General features: G+C 53.7%; 1 protein-coding gene and 1 long non-coding RNA gene across 2 annotated transcripts in view; one reads left to right on the top strand and one right to left on the bottom strand.

Annotated features, from left to right (window-relative positions):
• DENND1A (DENN/MADD domain containing 1A) overlaps window positions 1–18876 on the bottom strand; it is a 455803-nt gene that overhangs the window by 23405 nt on the left and 413522 nt on the right.
• On the top strand, window positions 3309–18663 carry LOC106723849. The gene is made up of 3 exons (XR_001359586.1): window positions 3309–3398; window positions 16186–16190; window positions 18653–18663. It is a non-coding gene; the product is annotated as an uncharacterized LOC106723849 (long non-coding RNA).

Raw genomic sequence — 18876 nt, 5'->3', positions numbered from 1 at the left:
GGTCCCAGGTCTCTGTTGGGAATGCTGAGCGCTGCCGAGCGGATGACTGTGGCTTAAGGAGAGGCTGCTGGTGAGGAGCGGGGAGAGGCAGGGCAGGCCTGGGCTCAAGGGACGGCTGGGCCTCTGATCATCTCTGGTCTCAGCTGCAATGGGGAAGCAGCACCTGCCTCCTCTGGCTGCTGTAAAAACAAACAACTATTCAAGTGCTCAGCACAGTCCCAGGCCCATAGAAGGTCAATGCTAATGCTCTTCACCCTGTATGCCTGCCCGGACCAATGCTGCCCCAGAGGCGCCACAGAGCCCCGCGGGCTGCTGGTGGTGCGTCCTCAGCTGCAGGCTCTGCTCCCACGCCACGCTGAGAGGGACTCCATGGAAACGGAGTGAGCGGCAGGAGCTCGCATGCTGGGAGGCCAGGGGTCCTTGGGTCAGGTGACTCCTACCTGCAGCGGTTTTCTCATCTCTAAACTGGGTTGTGGGAATAAAGGGCAGGCTCTGCTCCCACGCCACGCTGAGAGGGACTCCACGGAAACGGAGTGAGCAGCAGGAGCTCGCATGCTGGGAGGCCAGGGGTCCTCGGGTCAGGTGACTCCTACCTGCAGCGGAGGGACCTGGGCCAGGTCGCCAAGCATCGGTTTTCTCACCTCTAAACTGGGTTGTGGGAATAAAGGACCGTGTAGACAGCCGTCACTTTGGACTGCGTGACTTGGCAGCCACCATGTTGCCCCATGACCTGTGGCTCCCCTGGCGGCCGCCATCTTGAAACGGCAAAGGCCAACCTCTCCTTTTGAATTAGCCAATCGCGAAAGACTGTGCGCCTGAGCTCCAATCAAAAGTGAGGGCCAGGTCATGGGGTCAGGATTAAAAGGCCGAGCAGACCGCCTGCTCGTGTGCATGTGCTCCCAGACCACTGCGGCGCCTCCTGCAGGAGTGAAGGCATTTGCCTGCTGCCTGGCTCCGGGGTCAGCTTTGGGTTCTAGCAGGACCCCTGAAGGTGGGGCTCGCCTCACTTCTTACAGGGTGGAGACAGGGCCTTCTTCACGGTGACTGTGAGGCTCAACCAGAGGATGTGCCCAAGAAGGACTTGCTGACTAGAAAAGCCCTCGCCAATGACAGTTATTAAGAAACCACATCACTCCTTAGAAGTTGTAAAGTTTAAAAACCCGTTAGGACGACGAAGAACTGTTAGGTGTGCCAGGCACCGTGCTGGGCTTTACATGTGTCGTCTACGCTCTGCTCAGGAACCCCTCGTGAATGAGGGTGTGTCACAGGGACAGGTGGGGCTCCGAGCTGAGGACTCCCCACAGCCCAGGGCTCAGGCATCCAAGTCCAGCTCTGTCTACGCCCACCCCCGTTGCTAAGGGCTGCGCTGAAAGTCACCACATTCCACAAGGTCTGACCAGAAGCGGCTGCCTGTCCCCACTGGCTCCTCTGAGCCGTTTGTGCCTTTCTCCCTGAGTGAGGGACGCTCCAGCCCTGGACGCTGTGCCGACCCCTGTGTGAGCGGTAACGGGAGCGGTCCGTCATGACGGCCGCAGGCGAAGGCACCTTAGCCCCCAACTCCACCCTCGCCCTCACCCCCACACACGGCGGGCGAGGGAAGGGAAGAAGTACCTGGAACTTCTCACAGCCACAGAGAGTGGCCACCCCACGAATGCCACAGGTGCACCGAGGACTAAAAACAGACACAGCTCGGCCTGGCCGCCACGCCTTTCACAGCTGGATTGGACATGTGCACTGGGGAGGGCGGGAGGGCGTGGGAAACCCCAGTGGCAACCGGGTGGAACCCTGACCCCTCTTGCTGGGCTGCAGGAGCGGCGGCCGCTTTAAGCGCGAGATGGAGGGACTCTCTTTTCTCGGTAAACGGCCCTCACCAAACGGTCCTGGCAAGTTTCCCTCGTCAAAGGAACCTGCTAGAGTTATTATGCCTGGGCACGGCCAAGTCTGAGCTTATAAGGAAAATGACTTCACCTCGGCTGAATGCAGGACCCACGCTGTATTTTTCCACTGTATTTCTCTAAAAAACAGTGATGGGCCTCCCCTCTTGCCTTCCTACCCCTTTGCCACATGTTACCACATGAGCAGGTGAGCTCCAGGTGAGGCCCACCAGAGGAGGAGCACCTGTCTCCATCTGAGCTGCGCCACATTCTCGGGGTGTAGCCTCGGCCCTTGGGAGGGACATCAAATGAATTTCTAAATCCTAATCTGGATTTAGAGGGTGTGGCCAGGCTTTGTGAGAAGAGGCAGTTGGAGCCGGGCTTTGACACACGGCTCAACCTAGGAGATCCAGCTCCTGTGCTGCACACACAGCAAACACACAACAGCGGCCCCCCGCGACCTCCACCTCTGACCTCAAGTCCCCAAACTGCTTCAGAAAAAGGAGAGAGAAGCCCAGAAAATGCAAATTCGGGTTCATGCCACACAGAGAGGGAAGCTGGAACCCCCAATCCCCGGTTTTCTTTTGCAAGGCAGCTGAGTTCAAACTCCCCAGGAGGTTTAGTGAGGCGGGGACAGCGGCCCAGGCAGTGTTAGGAGGGAGGGCAGAATCACTGGCTACTCACGGGCCTCCAGCGCTGTATCTTGGGAGGCGGCGGGCGAGTGGGACGGAGGAGTCTTTGAGGCTGTATTAAAGCGAAACTTAAAACATCAGTACACACGAGATGGTTGATGCATTTGCACACACAGCCTGAGAGCAAGCATCTAGTCCCCCAAGCCACAGCTCGAGGGCCACCCTTGACGCTACCTGCTCCTGGCCGGACCTTGGGTCCTGCACATTTCATTTGAGGCCTTCCTTTCTGCTAATGGCATTCTAGCCACACCCCTGCCTAGATCTCCTCCAGCCACTGTCCACACAGACCAAGGGGGACCTTCCAAAGTGCAATATGACCATGCTACACCTCAGCTTGGAGACTTCTGCTGCAACCACCTCCCCCCTCCCCTCCCTCATCTGACCTTGGGTGACGGCGCAACAAGGGTCTTGGCTGACATTCCAAATCCCCCAAGATCTGGCGTTTGCCATGCTCCACACAGATCCTTCTCATGCCTGCTTACCAGGGCAGGCCCCCAAACGGCCCGGAGTTCTCATGCCTTATTTCCTGCCTGCCGTCTGGGTGGGATGACCTTCCCGATCCTGATCTGCCTGGCAAACATCTAACTGGCTTTTAAGATTCTGCCCAGGCCAGATGATGCCTTCTGTGCTCCCTGCTACGTGAGACTTATCACAAACAGGAAGTAGCTGCCCCATCTCCCTTTATCTTTCTTTTCTTTAAATATTATTAAAGTTATTTGGGGTGATATTGATTAATAAGATGATATAGGTTTCAGATGTACAGTTCTATAATACATCATCTTTATATAGCATTGTGTGTTCACCACGCAAAGTCCAGTCTCCTTCCGTCACAGTGTATTTGACCCCATTATCTTTCAAATGCTTAAATCCTTGTGCCCTGGAAGAAAATGTATGCTCAATAAATGTCTGGTGAACAAATAAAATTTGTACAAAATGCTTGGCTTCTGAAATCAGAATTTGGATAAAAAACAGAAGAGCACAGACTTCTTGGCTCTACTCTCCAATCCTTTATCTTGAGAGTCAAGCTCTGTTCTTTCAAAGGCCTGCCCATGCAGATGCCCCGAGGAGGTGGGAGACCGGTAGGCGGAGTCAGGAGAATAAAAGCCCACACAAGACTGAGACCTTGGACTTCAGCAAACCCTGGGAGGCTTCCAGGAGCTTCCTGCTCATTCAACCACGCAGTTCATGAAGGTACATCCTTATTCGACAAAGCCTAGATGTGCACTGCCCACTTTAGGAGCCAGCGGCCATGTGTGGCAAGTCCTATTTAATAAGGCTGTAATGCCCTGGCCAGTTTGCTCGCACCAAAGGGTCATGGGTTTGATTCCCGGTCAAGGGCACATACCCGGTTACAGGTTCAATCCCTGACCCCTGGTGGGGTGCTTTCGGGAGGCGACCAATCAGTATGTCTCTCTCACATTGATGTTTCTCTCTCTTTCCCTTCCTCCCTTCTACTCTCTCTAAAAAAACAACAAAACAAAAAAGACATGCTGTAAAGGTAAAACACACACTGGATTTCAGACTAAAAAAACAACATTTGAAAAAAGAATGTAGAATATCTTGGTTAGTTTTAATAATAATTACGTGCTGAAATGGAAGTATTTTGGATATTTGGGTTAAACATATTAATTCCACATGGGACTCACATGTGTGGCTCCCATGACATTTCTCTTGGACAGAGCTTCTGGCTGGAGGGATTCTTCAGGGAACAAACCTCAGAGGTCATTCTCTGACCTGGCTCCTAGAGGGGAGGGGCCGTGTACCCCAGGCCTCCCTGGCTCCCTGCCCTGCACAGGGCCTATCAGAGTGGCCTGTGGGGAAAATCTGCTGAGAGACTTGGTGGAGAATTGGGGTCCTCATGGCACACTGAGAGCTCATCTGGATGGAAATGTACTGTGACTTCCCAGATCCTATGCCTTAGCGGGGAGTGTGGGCCAAGCCCTGCTCAGTGAGCCTTCTTCAGTTGGAGGCCATCGGGGTTGAGGATGCCACCCACTGAGCCTCCCAGCATACACAGCTCATCAGGAGGCAAGCAGGACAGAGAATGGGAGCAGAGGCCACTGTCCCTGTCCAGATGCCCAGCTCTCACCCCCTCCTTCCCATCTGCTTGGCCACTCTACTCCTCCAGCTCTGCAGTCCTCACTCTCGGCACCTGTGACCTGGCCATCTCCCTTCTTGCCGGCAGGGGAGGCAGTGTGGCCGAGTGCTCAGGAGGCGGCCTCTAGGTGGGACAGTCCTGGACTGAGCCTCAGCCCCCATTTGCCCTCTGGGTTCCTAGGGCCGGTGATTTTTAACCACCCAGCCTTCCTTTCCTCAGGTTACCAGGGCTGTGGGGGGGGGGGGGGGGGGGGGGGCTGTTAGGAAGACTCAATGAGATGATGTTCGCCAAGTTCTCCCCACAGCGCCCGATCAGAGACATGGGCAACTATCACATGGCAGGTTTCCCTGCCTCCAGCCGCTCCCCCTCCCAACCCACCTTCCATACTTGCTCCAGAGTGGACTTAAACAGCACACAACACATGCCCAATCATGCCACTTGTCTACTCAAATCATCTCGCTGGAAGGCTGGTGTCTCCCAAGGTGTCGTCTGAGAAACACGTCCTAGGAGATGCACTGTCCGAAGGGAGAAAGGGGGGTTTTCTAGCCAGACAAGTCTGGGAGATGCTGTCTACTGTCTTGTTCCCTTTGGAGATTCACAATGACTGTTAGTGCAGCAAAGGAAGTCTTTGCAATAACCAACCCCCCCCCCCCAAAAAAAAACATCCTAACCAGGCAAAACCATATTAACTCCTGTTTTCTTTTTCTTTTTTAATACTTTCATTAGCATTATATTATGAATTTACTTCAGGGCCATAAGGTTTTGTTTCTTCTGGGATATCTTTTTCTTCTGTGCAGCCTCCTTTTCTGATTTCGGAACAATCTGCTCTTTTTCAGCAGGATCCTCTCAGTGTGGCAGGGAGAGCTATGTATGGGTCAATCCGCCCATGAACTTGGTACGTTCTGCACTGCATCTTGGGAACTTTGTTCACTTGGATGTGCTCAATGACCAGAGAATCTACATCTAGACCCTTAAGTTCAGCATTACTCTCTGCATTTTAAAGCATATGCAGCAAAAATTCAGCACTCTTTTTGGGCCACCGACCCTGCCGCACTGTATAGCCTGGGCACACGTACCAACCCCACCATTGTAACGACGCACGACACCCACTGCTTCTGTAAAGTGACATCCTTCAGATACTTGGAGGCATTTGGATATGCATACCCTTGATGGCCTGGGCACTTTAAGAACAGCTGTTCTTAAGTGAACACAAAGAGTTGAACCTGTTGATTTGCATGATTTTGTGGGGTTTCTGGGTCAAGTGAATAGCGAACCATTTTCAGAGGTCACCTCAGGCCACTTTCAGTAAGAAACTCCTTTTTTTTTTTTTTTTAAGTTTTGCTTCCCCGGTTTATTTGAAGACAGATTCACTTTCCCTACAACACCCAGTGAATGTCATGCAGGGGACCCAGGAGCCCTTCCCAAGGGCAGAGACCTGCCCTCTTCTTCTCTGCACCCCATGCACCCCAGCCTCCAGCTCACACCCCCACCCCCCTCATGGCCCTAGTGGCAGAAGGCATATCCTTCTGTGGACAAGGAAGCAGACTAGAGAGAGGTCAAGTGACCTGCTGGTAAGGAGAGCACCGGAGCTGGTCCCAGGCCTCCTGACTGCGAGTCCAGTGTGCTTCCCATGGCTGGAAGAGGCAGCGGCTAAACCAGAAGCAGAGAACAGAGAGGCTGGACACCTCTGCACGGTTGTGTGATCCTCAATTGGCTCACGGGATCAAAACACGGCTGCACTGGCTGCTGTTCCTTAAGTGAGTTCAAAGGCCAGTAAGAAGGGTTCCATTTCACAATTCACCTGGCACTCCCCGAGCTGGGCTGTGGGTTTCCATGACCCACACAAGCAGCCGCCCTCCTGAAGGTCATGGTCATGGGGAAGCAGATTCACTCTACGGGGTGGATGGATTCCTCCCGTGTACTTTTAAGGAACAACTATTTGGGGTCAGGGAGCAGGGACTCAGGAGAAGTCACAGCCTTTACCCTTAAGGAATGTATGACCTAATGGGACTTGTCCTACATCACAGAAAAATGGCTTTCTGAGAGGACAAAGAGTATTTGGGTTAGACAGACATGAGCACACATCTTGGTTCTGTTGTTTTCTAGCTGCGTTCAGTATTGGCTCTGCCACTTGGGTGAGTTACTTGGCCTAAGCCTCAGTTGACTCTTATTAAAACAGAAATAACTCTTGAGTCACAAGTCCTGGTGTGAGGATGCTGCGGGCGTGTAATACAGCCACGGAAGGCTCTGACCCGGAATCCTCAAGAGGAAATGGGACCATCCAGTCCTCTCCTCCCGTTGGACCCACACGTCTTCCCAGAGTAGCCCTGTGGATGCGAGGACCTTGGTTTTCCAAGGGAGTGCACTGTTAGTCAAGCACTGTTGAAGGAGACTGGATTTTAATAGTAATCTCTTCTATTTATACGATGCGTTTCCCTTTCAAAGCTTTTCTACTTCTCCTCTTTCCTTTGAGCCTCACATCCCCTGGTGAGGCAAGTTAGAGAATAATTATTTGCCTGCTATAGAGAGAGGAAACAGGAGGCCCAGAGAGGTGAAGGGACTAGTTTGAGGTCACAGAGCTAGTATTCTCAGTCCATTGTGCTATCCTTGTCAACCCAGATTTCCAAAGTCATGTGAAGTCCTCCTGACACGGCTTTTCTAATCCTCGTCCCGTCTGAAGTTAGACTCTGTTGTCAGATCTGTGCCTGAGAAGGCTGGTAAGAGGGGACTGCCACCTTCCCTTCCTTATTTGAGCATCTCTTTCCAGAGGCATGTGACTCATTGGTTCGTTCATTTAACGAACAGTGGAGTACACCCTATACAGGCACAGGGTACCTCCATGAACCGCCCTCCAAGGGCTCCTACTCTGACGAGGGGACAGAGGGGGCTGAGGTCTGTGGAGGTTCAAAGGAGGGGTCTTCCACCAGATGGGGTGGTAGGGAACTAAGGTGCCTGGTACAGGAGAACCACAGTGGTCTGAGAAGACTAGACCGAGGGTGAATATGAAGATGGGGAGCACCTTAGAGGGCTGGTAGGGGGGTCACATAATATAGGGCTTTGACTGCCTAAGAAGTGTGGATTTTCTCCTCAGTGCGGTGAGAGGGGACTATTCCAGGTCTTAGTGTCTGTCCTTGGTGTAGAAGATGGATGGGAGGAGGGTGGGTGGACGTCTAAGGTTGGACACCCCTCCGGCCACAGGGGCCTACCCAGGACTCCATGTTGCCAGCTCATCCCCCACCCCTTGCCAAGGGACTACTGGGAGATGTGAACACGGGATAAGTCTGAAAGTGTGATTGACACGGGTGTCCCAGAGAAGAGGGGGACTCTATGGCCTCTGCCTGGCCCTTGGCGTTTAAATCTGTCAGCCGTGTGGGCCAGGTGAGTATGCTCATTTGATATGAAACCCACATTTATGAGGACAGCATCTGATTTGCAGTTAATTTGTTGATGCAGCAAAACACCTTGTTTCCAAAAGGTCAGGAGTGGAAGTCCTGTTGGAATATCAACTTAATTACCGGAGCAGCATGGATGAGTGGGCGCCCTGCATGGGGCTGCAGGGTGGAGAGTGCTCCGCTGCCAGGAGCTGACTTGGGGCTGAGGGCAGTGGGTGCAGGGGATGGGGCAGCTTACACAGTGGGCGGAGCCAATGCACTTCCTGCTGGCCTTGTTCCTGGTGCCTAACCAGCAATCTTGGTAGCTGGGGGAATCCTCATACTGGAATGAGGGTCGTCATCCCCATTTCACAGAGGAGGGAAGGTAAAGACTTGCCCAGGGCCACATACAGCAGTGAGTGACAGGCCTTCAGAAGAGGGTCGAAGAGCTCATCTCGGGGGCAGGAGTCCTGTGATGTATGTAGGAAGGAACCAACATATGGATTTACTCAGTCCCCATGGAGGTCACACCTTGGACTATCCCTTCAACATCCCTTTGAGGTCAGAATCAGCATCCCCATGTCACTGCTGGGAGAGCAGGCTCAGGGAGGAGGACAGATGCTACCTAGGGCCACACAAGTGAAATGTCCAAGTCAGTGGGGCGACAGACCAGGCCCCAACCAGGGACCGGTAGGAGAAGGAGGTAGAGCATAGATACCTGAGGCCACGACGACCAACCAAAGGCCAAGGACTGTGCATACAAAGCTTGGGGTGGAGAGGCAACCTCCTGGGGCAGGGGGCAGCCAGGGCCCCTGAAGCTCTCTTTCTGGGGGCTGGAGAAGGTGGGGTGTGCCTGGTGGCAGCTGGAAGCATGAGAGATCTGGCCTCTGAGGCCAGCCCAGAAGAGGGCCTCAGCTCCTTTGTGTCTGAATGGTGTTCTGAGTTGCCCCTTCCCGTCAGACTCCTGTCTAGCCCACGATGGGGAGGCCCTGGCAGCCACAGTGGGGAGGCCGGACAGATGTTGGGGGTTCCTCTGTCCCAGGGATGTGCCCCAACCAGATACGCTGCCAGGAATGGAGAGGGGAAAAGAGAAAATTCACAATTAAGCTCTGTCACTATTTAACGAGGAAAGAGTTCACCTGGTTAATTTTCCTGGCTAGTAGCCACATCAATGCTCTGACCTGTGCATGAAACAGCCCGGTTGGGAGGGGAAGACAGCTTTCTGTGGCTTTACAAAGGGCCTCTGGGCTGAGAGCAAGGCTCCTCTAACTCCTCGGGACTGGAGAGCCGCTATTATGCAAGGTATGGAAATAAAAGCGGGCTTCTTTTGATATGCCTCCAAAAAGGAGTGCATTGAAGCCATATTTGTGTGGAGTGTCTCCTTTGAAATGCCCAACTAGCTCTCGGGCACAGCTCTCGCCTGTCCCAACTCCTGTCATTATCTCCAATCCTCTTCGTCCTGCTTGTTGGGGAGGATCAAATGCTCGCCTCGGCTTCAGAGCTTCAGCAAGGACGGCTGGAGAAGAGCGGGCACTGGTCCTGTAGCACTTGCTCTGTGCCAACAGCACTGGGCAGGGCCCTGGGTCACCAGAGAGACCCTGGGTGCTCGGGCCCTGAAGCATGGGCAGAGGCTGTTACCAGGAGGGATGCTCCGTGCACGATGCTGCACAGGATGGGCTTGTGCATCACGGCTGAGGAAGAAACTTCCATCCCGCCCACACAGGGTGATAAGGGGGTGCTTCCATGTGGGAAAGGGCCTCATCTTGGAGCACCCTCAGAATATCCCAGCCAGTCCTCAAACTCTGGAGGGAGGCTCAATCATGACCTGTGTTCACCTCCGCCCAGACTCGCACTCCACGGTCAGGAAGCCGGCGGGGTGGCCCGCGGTGTCCAGGTGTTGGACTCCAGAGGGAGGGTTCCACGTGCCTTGCAGCTTGCTGTCCTGAGGTAGCACCTGGAAGGGGCTATTCAGGGCCGAGGTGGCCCTCGACGAAAAGCTGTGCACCTGCCGTTGGGCCTGAAAGCCAGCATCTTTGGAGAGGGCCTGCTTAGGGTTCATGGGCTCACCAGTCACCTTGCAGGCCATTCTCTTAGGCGGGCGGGGCGCTTTCTTTGCAGTGAGGCGAGTGAAAGGACAGCCCGGCTGGTCCTGGAGAGCAGTGCGCTCCTCCCGATGTTGACAGGAGTAGTATTTTGTAGTGGTGCTGGTTAATTTGTAGTGGCATTTGTGGTTTGAAGCCTTGTCAAGATCCCTGATTACTTCCCGTGCAAGGAGCTCGGCTGACGGGGAAGTTCACATGCTGAACAAAAGCAGCCAGGCAGCTGTGAGGGAAGGCTGCGAGGGGGCTGGGTGACCCCAGCCACTTGGGGGACAGAGGCGGGGGATGGAGGAGGGCCAGCAGGGGTTGGGGGAGGGGAGCCTTTTGTTTTTAGTCAGGTGCAGCTGCTGGGTCTGAATAGGTGGCATCCCACTGGTGGCCTGAGGTCGGGCACCAGATGCGGCGGGTGGCAGGGCAGGGGCAGGGAGCTCTGCTGACGCTTGCCATTCTCTGCCCAGACAGGAGCGGGAGGAGGGTATGCACTGCTGCTACCTACACCAGGGCAGCCATCTGGGATGCCGTCAAGGGTGGCTGGGTGACATTGCCAGGAGGTGGGGGATTGAGGAAGGGCTTACCGATGTTGGGAGGCATGATCCCCTCTGATAACAGCAGGGGCTACCGTTTTCTGGCACTTTCTATGTAGCAGGGCCTGTGCTAGGAGCACTGTACACCAGGACTCTAACAGTCTCAAAAACCCTGCAGGGAAAGTACAACACCCATTTGGCAGATGAAAAAGCTGAGGTTCACATGTCCAGGCCTCATAGGTCACAAGTGGTACAGGCGGGATCCAAGCCCAGCTATGTCTGACCCAGAAGTCCTGCTTGTTCCATCAGACCCGATCCACAAACAGCAGAAGGCAGATACTGAAACTTAACCCCTTGAGCTTGAGGGTGGCTTCCTCTCCCGGAGATACTCCCCGACACCCTCTGAGCTTTCTGTCCTGCTAAGTCTATTCTGACCACACAGAAAGGTTTGTCTTTGCAGCTGCCTGCACTTCGCCAGGCCTGTGTCCTGACTTGGTGAGGGTTTGCTTGCTGCATGTAAGGGCCAGGGCCAGCTCAGCAAAACCAAGGCTAATTTATCATCGCCGTTATGATGTCCACCCCGAGCATTACACCACTAGGAAATTAAAGTAAGAATCTTCCCCTGATTTTGCAGTTGTACAGATAGGATCGCTCAGCATCCTCTGGAAGGGGAGTCCGGGATCATGAGAACCTTCACACTGCTCTCCCTGCCACCGGGGTCCCTGGGTCCACCTGCAGCCTGGGGCGCTGGTCATGTCCCTGTAAAATAGTCCTTGGCAGGCAGGCCATGTAAGACCCAGTCTCTGCTCCACCAGACCCACGTCCCACCCCACCACAAGCAGCCACTTCCTTCAGCCCTACAGAGACCCTGCCCTGCCCCTCAAGTGCCGCTGCCCTTCACAATGCACGTGCTTGTCTTGGGTGCCCTTCCTGCACCTGCCTACCTGATGGACCCTGCTCATCTCTCTTCCTGGCTCGACAGAGCCGGGCTTCTTTCTTCTGTCCCTCCCCTAATATGATGGGCTCCTTGATGGTGGCATTGTGCCTAGTTCATATCTGAGCACAAGGCCAACACTCAGTCAGTGCAAAGTAAATGCTTGCCTGAAACTCACATCAAATTATCAGTAAGGCCATCGCCCAGCACTTGGTCCAGACCCACTAGTCCTTGTCCCTGTCACTCAAGACAGGACTGGCAGCATTTCTGGCCTGCTTTGATTAGGAAAAACCCCAACCTGGAGGTGTTCTGGTCTAACAGGTTGAGCCCCAGGGCCATCCCAAGAAGCAAGAGACTTTTTGAATGGAATGCAAAAGTGGGAAGCAATAGGAAGCTTAGATGTGAAATATCCCAACTTTTCCCCAGTGTGTCTGTTACAGACAGTCAGCTAGCCAGGTTCACTAGACACAGGGGTTTTTTCCTCCCCTCGGAACAAATGGATGGAGAACCTGGTTTTAAAATTCCTGGACCCTGGAATACATTTCTATCTGTGTCAAAGTCTACCCTCCGCCGCCTCAGCAGAGTTTAAAATCCTAGCTAATAGGTTAACAACTGTTTTTCTTCAGCTTCAAATGAAGAATATCAGAAGGTTGGGGGAATATGCAGCTCTCCAATTTGTACGGACTGCACACAGCTCCCCGCAATGTGTGTTTGACAGGCCTGACATTTTGTACCGCTGTGAGATGGGAAAACGTGTGACATTTTTATTCATGGTGGCGTACGCCCTTGTAATGATCAGCTCTGGTCGATGTGCTTACCGCAGCAGCCCCAGAGCCCTCGGAGAACAAACAGGAACCCAAGGTGCCAGCAGTTCGACTGCCTTATTAAACACCGCCAGGATCCTAACGAAGACCAACTGCTGGAAAATCTCACTGTCAAATCCTCAAGGACACTGTCAGCGCACAGCTAACTGCATATATTTTTCATTTAAAATACTGAAATCTAGCATTGTGCCATTACAACCAAGGGGAGGGGCGCCCACTCCAGTGGCCATTCTGTCAGCTGCCTCTTTGGAGCTCCAGATGTTACAGCCAGATGCCCAGTGGGGTTCAGAGCGCAGAAAGGGGCGGCGGAGACAGGGAACCGACTTTCTGAAAATGCAGCCCTGCCTTTAGGGTGAAAGGCTGAAAGTTACGGGGCTCTGGTGAGAGTCACTGGGAAAGTCAACTCACTGCTTCCCTGCGTAAGCCAAAGCAAATCTGCATCATTAGAAAATCTGCCCCAGCCCCAGCCCCAGCCCCAGCCCCCAATCATCCTGTAGGTGCAGCCCATTACATCTGCAACGTGTGCTAATCAGCCTTCTGCTTGGCGGCAGACTTAAGACATCTGTAGGAACACACGGCCACGGTGAGCTTCACACCTTGGCAGGAAAGCTGTGTGTGAGGGCGCCCACCTGCAAGCTCACCACTTGCCTCAACTCAAAGGCCTCAAGGTCAGTGGGCAGGAGGACCCCCTTCCCTTCGGCGGTCATTTCCAATGCTGATGCGCACGGATGGATGGAAGCCAATCACTTGGCAGGCGCTCCGAGCTTCTCGTGGTTGTTATACTAGGTGATTTGGTTACGGCTGCATACACTAACGTACTGATATATTTATTTTGTAAATGTGCATGAGTTATACAGTGCTTCTATTTCCATAGTCTAGCCCTGGTGCACCAAGACAGACTCTGCTGTTTATTTATGGGGTCATTGGCTTAATAGGCCTAACGATGCCTGTGTGTGGTTCTTGCAGGTTTGCAACAACGTAAGTGGTTGGCTCAACAACTGGATGTTCTCCATCCATCATGGGCAGAGGCTTGCATTTTAAGGGGCCGCCTGTAAAGCTGGTTTAGCATAACACTGTACATCATCCTTGGCGGAACTGACCTGGGATGCTGTAGAGCTGCCAACCCGGACACTAGGAGCCATAAGATTGCACACCCTGGGATGGGGGCAAGGGGTGGAGTAGGCTCTGGGTACCCTGGTTACAGAACTCAGAACAGAATATAGAAAGAAAGGTGGTGCCCAGCTAGTGTGGCTCAGTGGATGAGTGTCAACCTATGAACCAGGAGGTCATGGTTCGATTCCCTGTCAGGGCACATTTTTGAGTTGTAGGCTCGATCCCCAATAGCGGGTGTGCAGAGGCAGCCAATCAATGAGTCTCTCTCATCGTTGATGTTTCTGTCTCTCTCTACATCTCTCTTCCTCTCTGAATTCAATAAAAACATACTTTTTAAAAAAAGAAAGCTGGCGGGCAGATAGCCCTGGGGCAAAAGCAGGTCCATGAGGGTCACTATACCCAGTTTCCTCCAAGCTGGCCACTCTGCCCCTCAGCAGAGCCTTTCACCCTGGCTGCAGAGGGAGGTGTCCACTGGCCCTGTGCACCCCGGTGGACATTCCCTCGTCACGGGCTGCACCTCAGACCTCATTAGAGCAAGTTGGCTGAGGAGGAGAAATGCAGCCAGTGTCCGCCTCGCCCATGCAGAGCACACTTCCACAGCTGCCACGGAGGGCATCGCAGGCCACCAAGGTCTGTGCGTTTGGTCTCCTGGGTCTGTCTTCAGTCTTTCCCTCACTTTCACCCCCATAAGCAGCGTCCTAGGTCAGGCCCCCACTAGCTCTTGCCTGAACGTTAGCAGCATCATTAATGGTCTTGCTGCCTCACCTACTTCCACCCCTTCCCAAGGGTGGTGGCTCCAGAGGAAGTGTTCCCAAATGTCATTCCCTCAGAAATCATCCCTCACTGGCTCCTTGACACCCACATGTCTCAAGCTCCCCCAGGACCTAGCCATTGCCCACCTCTGCAGTTCAGCCCCTGGGCCGCACCAGCTGCCTCCCAGCCTCTTGCTTTTCCACACTAGTCTGAAGAGTCAGACTGTCCTATACTTCACACTTGCCATTTTCTTTACCTGGGATGCCTCCTCTGGCTCCACCTGATAAACAACTCATCTTTCAAGATTCAGCAGAAATGTCACCTCCTCTGAGAAGCCTGCCCTGGTTCCTCCAGACAGCCTTAGGGCACCTCTCCAGCCAATACATTTATGTCCATTAGTCTTTCCCTTTCTATATGATTTCTCAACTGTATGCCAGACAACGAGTGCCATGAAGGCAGGACCACATCACATTCCTCTGTGATCCTGGGGCCTCATTACATGTTGAATAAGTGAAGGAAGGAATTAATGAGAGCATAAAAGAATAGCTCAGAGTTCTGCCTGGTTAAAACGCCAAGACTTCAGGAGTTTTAACCACAAAGATAGAGGGCAGCAGGGGAAGAATTCTTAGTGGCCTCATGGTTTGGGCAATGGAAGGTGTTTGGGAGACAGCCCTGGGGCCAAGGCTTCCCTCTCCCTCCTAGTCTCTGCAGAAAACAGTCCCCTGGTCAGCACACCTGAAAGTCATGTCTCCTGGCTTCTCAAGGCACCATCTCACCAAGGCGGGACCTCCTGTCCCTTTGGAACTATTCACTGTCACCCTCTCCAGGAGGTGCACACAGGCACCTGCCTAGAAGGGGCTTGGGACAGGGCATCCCTGGGAGGGCCAGGAGGTGGCTGGAACCATGGCACCATGTGGCTGAAGGGCAGCAGCATCACAGAAACGCAGTTGAAAGGGCTTACAGACAATGTGAATGCCCATCACACTCTGCATTCTAAGTGGGATATAAGCAACAATCCCTTGGGGCAAGTCTCTTTTATATATTCTCTTTTCATACGTTACTACATTTAAAAATCCTTTGCAGTATAAACAAAATGGGATACAATATTCTGGGCAACACGGAACTAAGCGGATCGACAATAAAATTAACCCAGTAGAAACAATGACCTAAGTTAGGGTCAGGGTCAGTGCAATCTCAGATCAAGTGTGCAGGACTCTGGCCGGCAGCCTTTGCTGCCAGGGAGCCGCTATCACTGCCCAGCTGTCCCAGGTCAGAAGCAGAATCCATCTTACCATTGGGGATGGAGGGGTGAGGGTGGGGTTGGCAGTGGGGTTAGGGGAAGGCCCTTGACTCTATGGAATAGTGGGGCAGTCAGAGTCCCAGCTGCACCAGTCTGGGGAAGAGAATGCAGTGAGAAAGGAGACCCTGCTGAGAATACTGCTCAGCCCCCAGCAGGCACTCAGAAGGGCAGCATGGATGCCGCTCTCAAACTGCACCCCCCGCCCCCCGCCCCATATTAAGGAATCCTGGGCTCCATCAGGTTTATTCTAGGGAGAAAGCAAAGTCCCAAGTCCAGACAGGAGCCATGAGCTACAGCCAGGAATGAGGGAGAAGCAGAACAAAGTGACCTTGATCTCCACAGTCAACTTAAGCCACACTGCCGGATTCGAAGCAGGCCCCAAACACGGGCAGCCACAACCAGATGCCTCGGGAACCAAGGTGTGGCTGATGAGGGCTTGATGAGAGGGGTTGAGCAAGGGGAGAGTCCAGGCTCCGGCATCAGATAGACCTGGTTTGGAATTCTTGCTCTGCACTGTGTGACCTTGAGCAAGTTGCTTAAATTCTCTGAGCATCAGCTTTCCGGGGATAATAACTGCATTGATTGTACAGGGTTGTTGAGAAGATTAAGTGAGATGATGTTTGTGGAGGGGCCTGGCTCACACACAGTAGGTCCACATTATAATGAAAACCAACCCAATCCATCTGTCTCTCCTCATCCTGCCATCTCTCAGTTCTTGTCATCCCTTCCCCTGGGCACAGGCAGGTTAATAACTTACCGAGTGCTCAGAAGGGCTTAGGGATTGATGGGGCACCGTGACAGGCAGCTCCTGGCACAGCAGTCCTGTGGCCACAGGGCAAGGACTCCCTGCAAAGCCACTGACTCCGAGCTGACTCTCCCAGAGGATCTTGCTTGCGGGACATAATTTATTTTCAACATTTTATGTTTTATTTCCCCTTCCCTACTGCGATAAACTCCCCACCTTTGGCACAGAGAATTCTAATCGGGGAAAAGGCCTCCTCCGGTCTCACTGAATCAGATTTCCTGCTCTTGTCCTGCTGGGCTCACTGTCTCCCTGGCAGGGAGCTGGATTCCGAGCTGCTGCAGCACAGGCCTTGGAAGGAAGGCTGTTTTAGGCTCTGGTCAGTCCTCTGGCAGAGCCCCTGCTGTCACACTGTGAATGCAGACAGACTTGGGGACGTGGGAGGCCTGTCACTCACACACGCACACACGGGCACCGCAGGGCACAGCTGCCCCTTTGTGGTTTCTCCCGCTCTGTGAACGGATGGGCTGCTCACAGCACGAGGAGTGCAGAGCTGCCTACACCCTGTCCCATGATTCACCCTTTCGTGAACTCACTCACCACTCGGTCGTCCCCCAATTCTCACTGAGCAATTCACCTGTGCCAGGCCCCATGGGTGCGAGGACAGAGAGATGAGGGACAGTAGGTCAGGCATAGGGACAGTGCTGCCCAGAGCAGGGAGGGCATGGCTCTGCCTGGAGGAGCAAAGAAGGGCTTTTTTGGGGAAGGGGTGCTTGAGGCGGACCTGAGCGGATGATGGAATTTTGTCAAGTGGAACAGAAGAGTAAGGACACCCTGGCTGTGGGGACGGTAGGAGTCGATTCACCTCTGGGTTCTTCCACCGCCAGATGCCCATAAAGAGCGGTGATGTTGTGCTGGGGACTAGAGAGAGGAAGGGATGTTGCCCAGTCTTGTAGGGCGGGAAGAAACTGTCCAGAAGTGGAGGATGGCAAGTACCTCCAGCCCAGAAGACCCAGCTATGGGCAGGGGGCTTGGGCAGGGGGCTTGGGCAGGGGGACTTCTGGCAGGACGCTGAAGGATGGGTAAATTCTTCTAAGGATGGTCTGTGACCAGGGAGGGAATCCTGAAGAGGGACCCACATTCCCACCTATCTCAGTCCTTGCTGATGTTTTTTGACGCCCTCTGTGCCTCACAGACCAGTGGAGAAGAGTGACACGCGACCCAGGAATATGAGGGTCGTCGACGCAGTGGTGGAACTGGCATGGGGCAGGTTTGGGGGAGGCCAAGGACAAAGGAAGACATTGCAGTGAGGGAAGCTCGTGAAACCGGAAGGGTGAAGGGTAGATTCTGGGAGCTGCTAGAACAGGGGTGGTGCTTAGAAGGCACAGGTGTGGCTGAACAGAGTCTGGGGGGTCGGGGGGCACTCTGCCTAAAGGAAGGAGGACTCAACATAGCTCCCAACACACAGCCCGGCTCAGACCGCCCACCCTGCTGGACTCCACACTCATCCTCCGCCGGGCTCCAGCTGGCCAGCCCCATTTCCACTCCTCTGTGCATTCCACTAGGGTCTTTCTGGAGACTATACCTTGGGCCAAAGGACTGATCCAAAAGGCAAGAATCCTCTCCTCAACCAGTGGAGAAAGCAGTGGGGACTGCGTGGGCAGGTACAGGAATTCTGGGGCTTTAGCAGGAAGCCAGCTGCCCCCCATCCTAGAACGGGCTCGAGCTGTGGCCGTGTTAGGTCTCTCAGGTTCAGAACCATCCCCAGGTACCTGAGGCCGTCCTAGGAGAATGAGCTCTCAGCCTAGTCCTTGAAGATGCTGAAGAGCAAGGTGTTAATGAAACATTGCGTTTATCTGCACTACTCTCCAGCAAGGCAGTGACGAGGTGGTGGGCGCCCCTGAGCATGCTGGCAGGGAATCACTCCAAGGACCAAACTGGTTGGAGTTTATAACAAAGGAAAAGGGAACTCTGAGATGCCCTGTGGCAGGATCACACAGCACAGACCTGCGCCTTTCAGAACCACCAGATGGACTCCATCCGCAGGATTAAGTTAAACCACCCACTGCGGGACTGTGGGCTCCCTGAAGTCAGGGACCATGTTACTGTCACCCCTGTTTTCACAGGCATGGCACTGAGTAGGTACCAGTGATTGCTGGATGAGTGAGGGAGGGTCTTGGCTCTTTCTCCACCCCTGGGCCCTTGATCTCGGCTGACCTGTCACACTCCATGCCCAGAAGCGATCATAGGCAACTGTGCTCATTGCCATAACCTGCGACCTCTGGCCCTGACCTCCCTGCCATGCCCTGACCTGCCCTTATTCTTCAGTCCCCTCTCTATCTGGTGCCCTGGGTGACCTCTGACCTTGATTCTCAGCCATGCCTACTCTCTTGGTTTCATGATTCCCACAGCTCTGGGTGTAAACCTGTCTGCTATCAGACAAGAGAACAAAAGCTGGGCTAGCATCTCCTCTCTGGCCTCTGTGCACAGTTTTCAATCTGATCTGTTGCCCTTCTTTTAATAACTGTCTCCTGATTTCCTTTCTAGGAGCC

Source organism: Myotis brandtii, unplaced genomic scaffold (genome assembly GCF_000412655.1).
Source record: "Myotis brandtii unplaced genomic scaffold, ASM41265v1 scaffold658, whole genome shotgun sequence".
Lineage (NCBI taxonomy): Eukaryota > Metazoa > Chordata > Mammalia > Chiroptera > Vespertilionidae > Myotis > Myotis brandtii.
This window is presented reverse-complemented; position numbering and strand designations above follow the sequence as displayed.